Below are 7,724 nucleotides of genomic sequence, written 5' to 3'. Positions count from 1 at the left end.
GTTTATTACAAAGTATACCTGCTCAAAGAAATCCAATATCCAGTGCATGAATTAATCGTATACTCACATACCTATACACAGATACATTCCCGTACAGAGAGTTCTTTGTTAAATATTCAGAGGGTTTACCTCTGGTCTCAGTGAAGAGGGCCACTCCCTCACCTTGATATCAGTATGGCTGAAATTCTATTTACAGGTCTCAGATCCTCAGCAATTCTAGACTCTCTGATTGCCCCCAGATCTTTTTTCTTCCTTTAATCATCAGTTTTTACTTCACAAAGTTGATTTCTGGATTGAGTTTCATTTTGAGAAGAGAGATTTTAATCAATTAATCTGGCAATTTGTCTGATTAATTGACAAGACAAAGGTCTAGGAAGTGAGATAATTTTCCCCATCCTCTAAGGTCAGCTGAGTTTTGGCAGCTCTATTTTAATCTTGGTTAGATATACTTCATCAACCCCGCTCTCTTAGACCTTGCTTTCAGGCAACTCTATACACATGTAAATCCAATGTACAAACACTTTGCATACCATTCTCTCCCTCCTTTCACTTTCTATCTACATAGATTTACTGGTAGCTCAATGCCATTGTCATGCTTTACTTATAAAACTGTGCAATCATCCCTACAACTACTTATACAGTAAGTCCCCTACATATGAACTTTCAAGTTGCGAAATTTCAAAGATGCGAACACGTGCTGGCATGTCCAATTACGTAAATTAGTTCATGTACATACAATGCATACATTGTAATGTGTGTGCATCCTCTACAAGTGGTTGTGCTTTTGTGCACTTTAGGATGACTTCATTGAACTCCTTGCTGTGCAACACAAGGAGCTTACTCATGAAGACCCGATGGAATTGGAGGCCCGGAGAAAGGACGAAGAGAGATAAGAGGGAGAAGTAACTGAAGAACCGAAGAGATTCACGACGCAGGAAATGGCAAGGGGATTTTCTTTATTTGAGGAGGCACTGTTGGTTTTTGAGGCACAGGACCTGAACATAGAATGGTACACGAAGGTTGCAGCAGCCGTTCAGAATGGAATCCGGTGCTACCGTGTCATCTATGATGAGAAAAAAAGAGCTACTACTACCCAGACATCACTGGATCGTTTTTTCAAGAGAGAAGATAGAATTGAATCCAGCAAGGAACCAGAACCTGTGCCATCAACACCAGGCATGAGTGAAATTGCAGCTTGCCCTCCGTCTCCTATTGCTGACGACCCTTCAGCTCTACCATCTCCCACCTCCTCTCCCTCGTCCAGTCAGTAACTCTTCCTGCCTGTTCACTCGATGCCAGCCCCTGTATGCCAGCTGTTGTACTGTATTACTGTATTTTTCAAGGTACTGTACTGTAAGATTAAAAATATTTTATTTTGGGCTTCCCTGGTGGCGCAGTGGTTGAGAATCTGCCTGCCAATGCAGACGACGCGGGTTCGAGCCCTGGTCTGGGAAGATCCCACATGCCATGGAGCAACTGGGCCCGTGAGCCACAATTACTGAGCCTGCGCGTCTGGAGCCTGTGCTCCGCAACAACAGAGGCCGCGATAGTGAGAGGCCTGCGCACCGCGATGAAGAGTGACCCCCACTTGCCACAACTAGAGAAAGCCCATGCACAGAAATGAAGACCCAACACAGCCATAAATAAATAAATAAATAAATACATTGTGTATTATTAAAAAAATATATATATATATATTTTATTTTTGTGTTTTTTTTTTATTTGTGTGGAAAGTATAATAAAACTATTACAGTACAGTACTATATAACCGATTGTGTTAGTTGGGTACCTAGGCTAACTTTGTTGGACTTAACAAACAAATTGGACTTACAAACGCACTCTCAGAAAGGAACTCGTTCATATGTAGGGGACTTGCTGTACATTACTTTTTAGCAACTGAAAATAATAATAGCGGACATTTATATAGTAGTTGTTATGTTTATTATATATCTGGAAGTCTTACAAGTGTTTTACACAGAATAACTCATGTAATCCCTCAAACAAGCCTGTGATATAGTCACTATTATTATCTCTAAATGCTATTAAGACAGTCTCTGTTGTATTTTGATCCACAGATCCTCACACAACACAGTTTTTTGGGAAAACCTAAGAAAAAGTTTGTTTTTTACTAAGGGCATTGTATAGGAATATGTCACATGATTTGATGACTGTCAAGAATTTTCATTAAAGAGAGAATAAACATGGCAGGGACAGTGGGAAAGTAAAACGCACATCTGAAGTACAGGTATGAATAAAGCACCAAAGTAAGGAAGTGCAAGGTGTGTTAATAAGACATTCAGACAGCAGGCTAGAAATCAATCACATGGCTTTGAATGCCATGTTGAAGATTTGGGCCTTTATTCTATTAAAAAACAAAACAAAACAACATTGTTTTAGGAATTGAATGATTTATCCCCTCATATATAAAATAAACAAAGAAAAAATATATACTTTACTAATCAGCACCTCACAGATAGCAAATTATATCCACCCTTCCTGGAGGAGTCTGGACCTGGCAAGAGTTCCCAAGAAAATGCTAGAGCTTGAAGATGTAAAAATCTTTTGACTTTTAAGCTGCTTCACTTTTGAATGACTCCTGAGCAATGTGACAGCCAAACTCAGCCAACCCAAGCACACCTAATACAGTTATCAATATACTAAGTACCCCAAATCACAGCTATCATCCATATTTTTTCCTAAGTTTATATGAATTATGTACGTAAGGTGTGACTATAAGATAAGACTGGTATTTTCACAGCCATGCCAGAACTTATACATCCACGTGAGTGTTTCGCTTCCTGGGTATTAACTTGCACTTTACCGTTGATGTTGTTGTCAAAAACCTGCAGAGAATGACTTTTAAACCCAAGTCCCAAGCCACAGGAGAAAGGCTATTTTCTTAATTTACCTGTATATTTTGTTATCGAGGCCAAATGGAATTAAAGTTGAAATTGCCCACTCTACTCACCCTTCTTAGTTCCACAATGACTTCTTGCTGTTCGGAAAAATAAAAATCATCCTCAAAATAAGGAGATTCAGGGCTTCCCTGGTGGCGCAGTGCTTGAGAGTCCGCCTGCCGTTGCAGGGGGCGCGGGTTCGTGCCCCGTTTCGGGAGGATCCCCGGTCCGGGAAGATCCCACAGGCCGCAGAGTGGCTGGGCCCGTGAGCCATGGCCGCTGAGCCTGCGCGTCCGGAGCCTCTGCTCCGCAACGGGAGAAGCCACAACAGTGAGAGGCCCACGTACAAAAAAAAAAAAAAAAAAAAAAAAACAAGGAGATTCACTACCAGCATAGGAACAATAGCTACCATTATTAAGCACTTAACATGCTCTGGAAACTGTGGTGGTAAGTGACATAGGTGTATGATCAATTATGCGTGTTAAGCCAGGAAGTAACTTTCATACAGTTGAGTTAAATATCAATAACAAAGTCACACAGTTGGACATAATCAAGTAGGAAAAAAAAAAGTCTGCATCACGGTATGTAGACTATTTATGTAGCATAGTGCCTAAGAGCTGGTGACAGGGGTGAAGGTGTCTGGATTTTAAATCTTGGCTTCAACACTTGATGTCTGATCTTGGGATGATTATTTGTAATCTTTCTTGTTTCCCCATCTTTAAAATTATGGTAAAATGCATACTATGTACACTATACTTAACAAAGTAGTTGGTGCTAGCTCTTTGCAGGTTGGTTTAGGGAGCTTCAGCTGGGAAGGCTTGTGTCTACTCCACACATTCCTCCCATCCTTCAACAGGCCAGACTAGACTTCTTCACATGGTGGTTTCTGGACAGACCTCCCCGAGAGGATGAAAACAGAAGCCTCAAGGCCTCTTGATGCCTAGGCTCAGAACTCCTGCACCATTCTACCACATTCTTTTGGTGAAAGCATCTCACATGTTCTATTGAGATTCAAAAGGTAGAGAAATAGGGCTTCCCTGGCAGCGCAGTGGTTGAGAGTCTGCCTGACGATTCAGGGGACACGGGTTCGTGCCCCGGTCCGGGAAGATCCCACATGCTGCAGAGCGGCTGGGCCCGTGAGCCATGGCTGCTGAGGCTGCGCGTCCGGAGCCTGTGCTCCATAACGGGAGAGGCCACAGCAGTGAGAGGCCCTTGTACCGCAAAAAAAAAAAAAAAGTAGAGAAATAGACTCTACTTCCTGATGAGAAGAGTAGCAGTCACATGACTAAGGGCCATGCATATGCATACAGAATGGAAGGAATGAGTTGTGTTTGTTTTTTTTTTTTTTTAAATATACTCTAGTATAGTTAGGAGTTGGGACCTTAGGGCAAAGAGGAACTACTTCTGAAGAACTTTAAGAGGGGAGTCACCAGAAGATCACATTCGCTTTTAAATGATTACTCTGTCTAAAGTGCAGAGAATGGACGGATAGAGAGAAGACTAGGTACAGAGAATCCAGTTGAGGTGCGGTTACAGTAACCCATTTCAGAGATGATGGTGACTTGAAATAGGTAGTGGCAGTAAGACAGATGGAAATGGACAAATGGAGAACCTCTTACATGATACAGAATCAAAAGACTTCGTAAATGCAACTGGCTTTTGGAATAATAAGACTTGTTAACCAAACTAAATAAAGCCAAGGAACTGCAAGCCATGGGTTGAAAAGAAATACAAAAGAAAACAAATTAAAATTTGCTGAAAATGGAAAGATCAGCTGCTGGTGACATTTATTTTTGTTCAAGTGTCCAGTGATACCATGGAATGGTGGAAAATCTATTAAGAATTACTTGATAGCATCATTTTATAATGTCATTTTCAACAGGATTTTAATTTACATTTTATAAATTATGCAATATTTTACAAAGTAAGTAAAATCTTTTAGTATTCTAAAGAGCAACACTATATTTTGGCAGCTTTGAGTTTTGAACATATAATTTCACTTTCCCTGATTCAGTAATAAGCTTTCCAAAAGGTGAGACCTGTAGAAATGTTGAAATGAGTTATTCCATCTCCTTGTCAATTTTTTAAAAAGTAATTTCCACATTAAGTACTATTCACCTACAAACCGTAATGGGGATGTCTCATATGCCCACAATAAATGCCTAAAGTAAGTTAATGTTTAATCAGGAATGTTTCTTTTAATCCTTATAGAGATATTAAAGGTAAATATTCCAATGACAATTGAAATGCACTCTATTTGTAAGAAGAGTGTACTTTAAGTTTGGAAAAGGGGAAGGGGTCCCTTGTACATGCCTCATTAACACACTGAGACTTGGGAGGTGGTACTTTTCCCAACAAGATCAACACAGATCCTTTGGGATTTGTATAGGCCTGATGTGGGCCACTCTGACATGAACAGACAAATTTAATTACTTACATGGCAGTTGACCTCTTCCAATAAGCATTGAAATCATTGTTTTGAAGCACTGAAGCCACTGTGTTTGATCAAATTAGCAAAGGTGAGGGCTTCCCTGGTGGCGCAGTGGTTGAGAGTCCGCCTGCCAATGCAGGGTACACGGGTTCGTGCCCCTGTCCGGGAAGATCCCACATGGTGCGGAGCGGATGGGCCCGCGAGCCATGGCCACTGAGCCTGCGCGTCTGGAGCCTGTGCTCCACAATGGGAGAGACCACAACAGTGAGAGGCCCGTGTACCGCAAAAAAAAAAAAAAAATAGCAAAGATGAGATTCTTTCTTTTTTCTTTAACATCTTTATTGGAGTATGATTGCTTTACATTGATGTGTTAGTTTCTGCTGTATAACAAAGTGAATCAGCTATACATATACATACATCTCCATATCTCCTCCCTCTTGCAACTCCCGCCCACACTCCCTATCCCATCCCTCTAGGTGGACACAAAGCACCGAGCTGATCTCCCTGTGCTATGTGGCTGCTTCCCACTAGCTATCTATTTTACATTTGGTAGTGTATATATATATCCATGCCACTCTCTCACTTCATCCCAGCTTACCCTTCCCCCTCCCTTGGTCCTCAAGTCCATTCTCTACATCTACATCTTTATTCCTGTCCTGCCCCTAGGTTCTTCAGAACCATTTTTCCTTTTTTTCTTTTTAGATTCCATATATATGTGTTAGCATACAGTATTTGTTTTTCTCTTTCTGACTTACTTCACTTTGTATGACAGTCTCTAGGTCCATCCACCTCGCTACAAAAAACTCAATTTCGGGGCTTCCCTGGTGGCGCAGTGGTTGAGAGTCTGCCTACTGATGCGGGGGACACGGGTTCGTGTCCCGGTCCGGGAGGAACCCACATGCTGCGGAGCGGCTGGGCCCGTGAGCCATGGCCGCTGACCCTGCGCGTCCGGAGCCTGTGCTCCGCAACGGTAATGCCGCGGCAGTCAGAGGTCCGCGTACCACAACAACAACAACAACAACAAAAAACCCTCAATTTCGTTTCTTTTTATGGCTGAGTAATATTCCATTGTATATATGTGTCACATCCTCTTTATCCATTCATCTGTCAATGGACACTTAGGTTTCTTCCACTTCCTGGCTATTGTAGAGCTGCAATGAACATTGTGGTACATGTCTCTTTTTGAATTACGGCTTTCTCAGGGTATATGCCCAGTAGTGGGATTGCTGTGTTGAATGGTGGTTCTATTTTCAGTTTTTTGAGGAACCTCCATACTGTTCTCCACAGTGGCTGTATCAATTCACATTCCCACCAACAGTGCAAGAGGGTTCCCTTTTCTCCACACCCTCTCCAGCATTTATTGTTTGTAGATTTTTTGATGATAGCCATTCTGACCAGTGTGAAGTGATAACCTCATTGTAGTTTTGATTTGCATTTCTCTAATGATTAGTGATGTTGAGCATCCTTTCATGTGATGGTTGGCAATCTGTATATCTTCTTTGGAGAAATGTCTATTTAGCTCTTCTGCCCATTTTGGGATTGGGTTGTTTGTTACTCTGATATTGAGCTGCATGAGCAGCTTGTATATTTTGGAGATTAATCCTTTGTCATTTGCTTGGTTTGCAAATATTTCCTCCCATTCTGAGGGTTGTCTTTTCATCGTGGTTATGGTTTCCTTTGCTGTGCAAAAGCTTTTAAGTTTCATTAGGTCCCATTTGTTTAATTTTGTTTTTATTTCCATTTCTCTAGGAGGTGGGTCAAAAAGGATCTTGCTGTGATTTATATCATGGAGTGTTCTGTCTATGCTTTCCTGTAAGAGTTTTATAGTGTCTGGCCTTACATTTAGGTCTTTAACCCATTTGGTTTATTCTTGTGTATGGTGTTAGGGAGTGTTCTAATTTCATTCTTTTACATGTAGCTGTCCAGTTTTCCCAGCACCACTTATTGAAGAGGCTGTCTTTTCTCCATTGTATATTCTTGCCTCCTTTATCAAAGATAAGGTGACCATATGTGCGTGGGTTTATCTCTGGGCTTTCTATCCTGTTCCATTGATCTATATTTCTGTTCTTGTGCCAGTACCATACTGTCTTGATTACTGTAGCTTTGTAGTATAGTCTGAAGTCTGAGAGCCTGATTCCTCCAGCTCCGTTTTTCTTCCTCAAGATTGTTTTTGCTATTTAGGGTCTTTTGTGTTTCCATACAAATTGTGTAGTATTTTGTTCTAGTTCTGTGAAAAATATCATTGGTAGTTTGATAGGGATTGCATTGAATCTGTAGATTGCTCTGGGCAGTATAGCCATTTTCACAATGTTGATTCTCCTGATCCAAGAACATGGTATATCTCTCCATCTGTTTGTATCATCTTTAATTTCTTTCTTCAGTGTCTTAGTTTTTTG

Source organism: Lipotes vexillifer, unplaced genomic scaffold (assembly GCF_000442215.2).
Source record: "Lipotes vexillifer unplaced genomic scaffold, Lipotes_vexillifer_v1.1 scaffold92, whole genome shotgun sequence".
NCBI lineage: Eukaryota > Metazoa > Chordata > Mammalia > Artiodactyla > Lipotidae > Lipotes > Lipotes vexillifer.
This window is presented reverse-complemented; position numbering follows the sequence as displayed.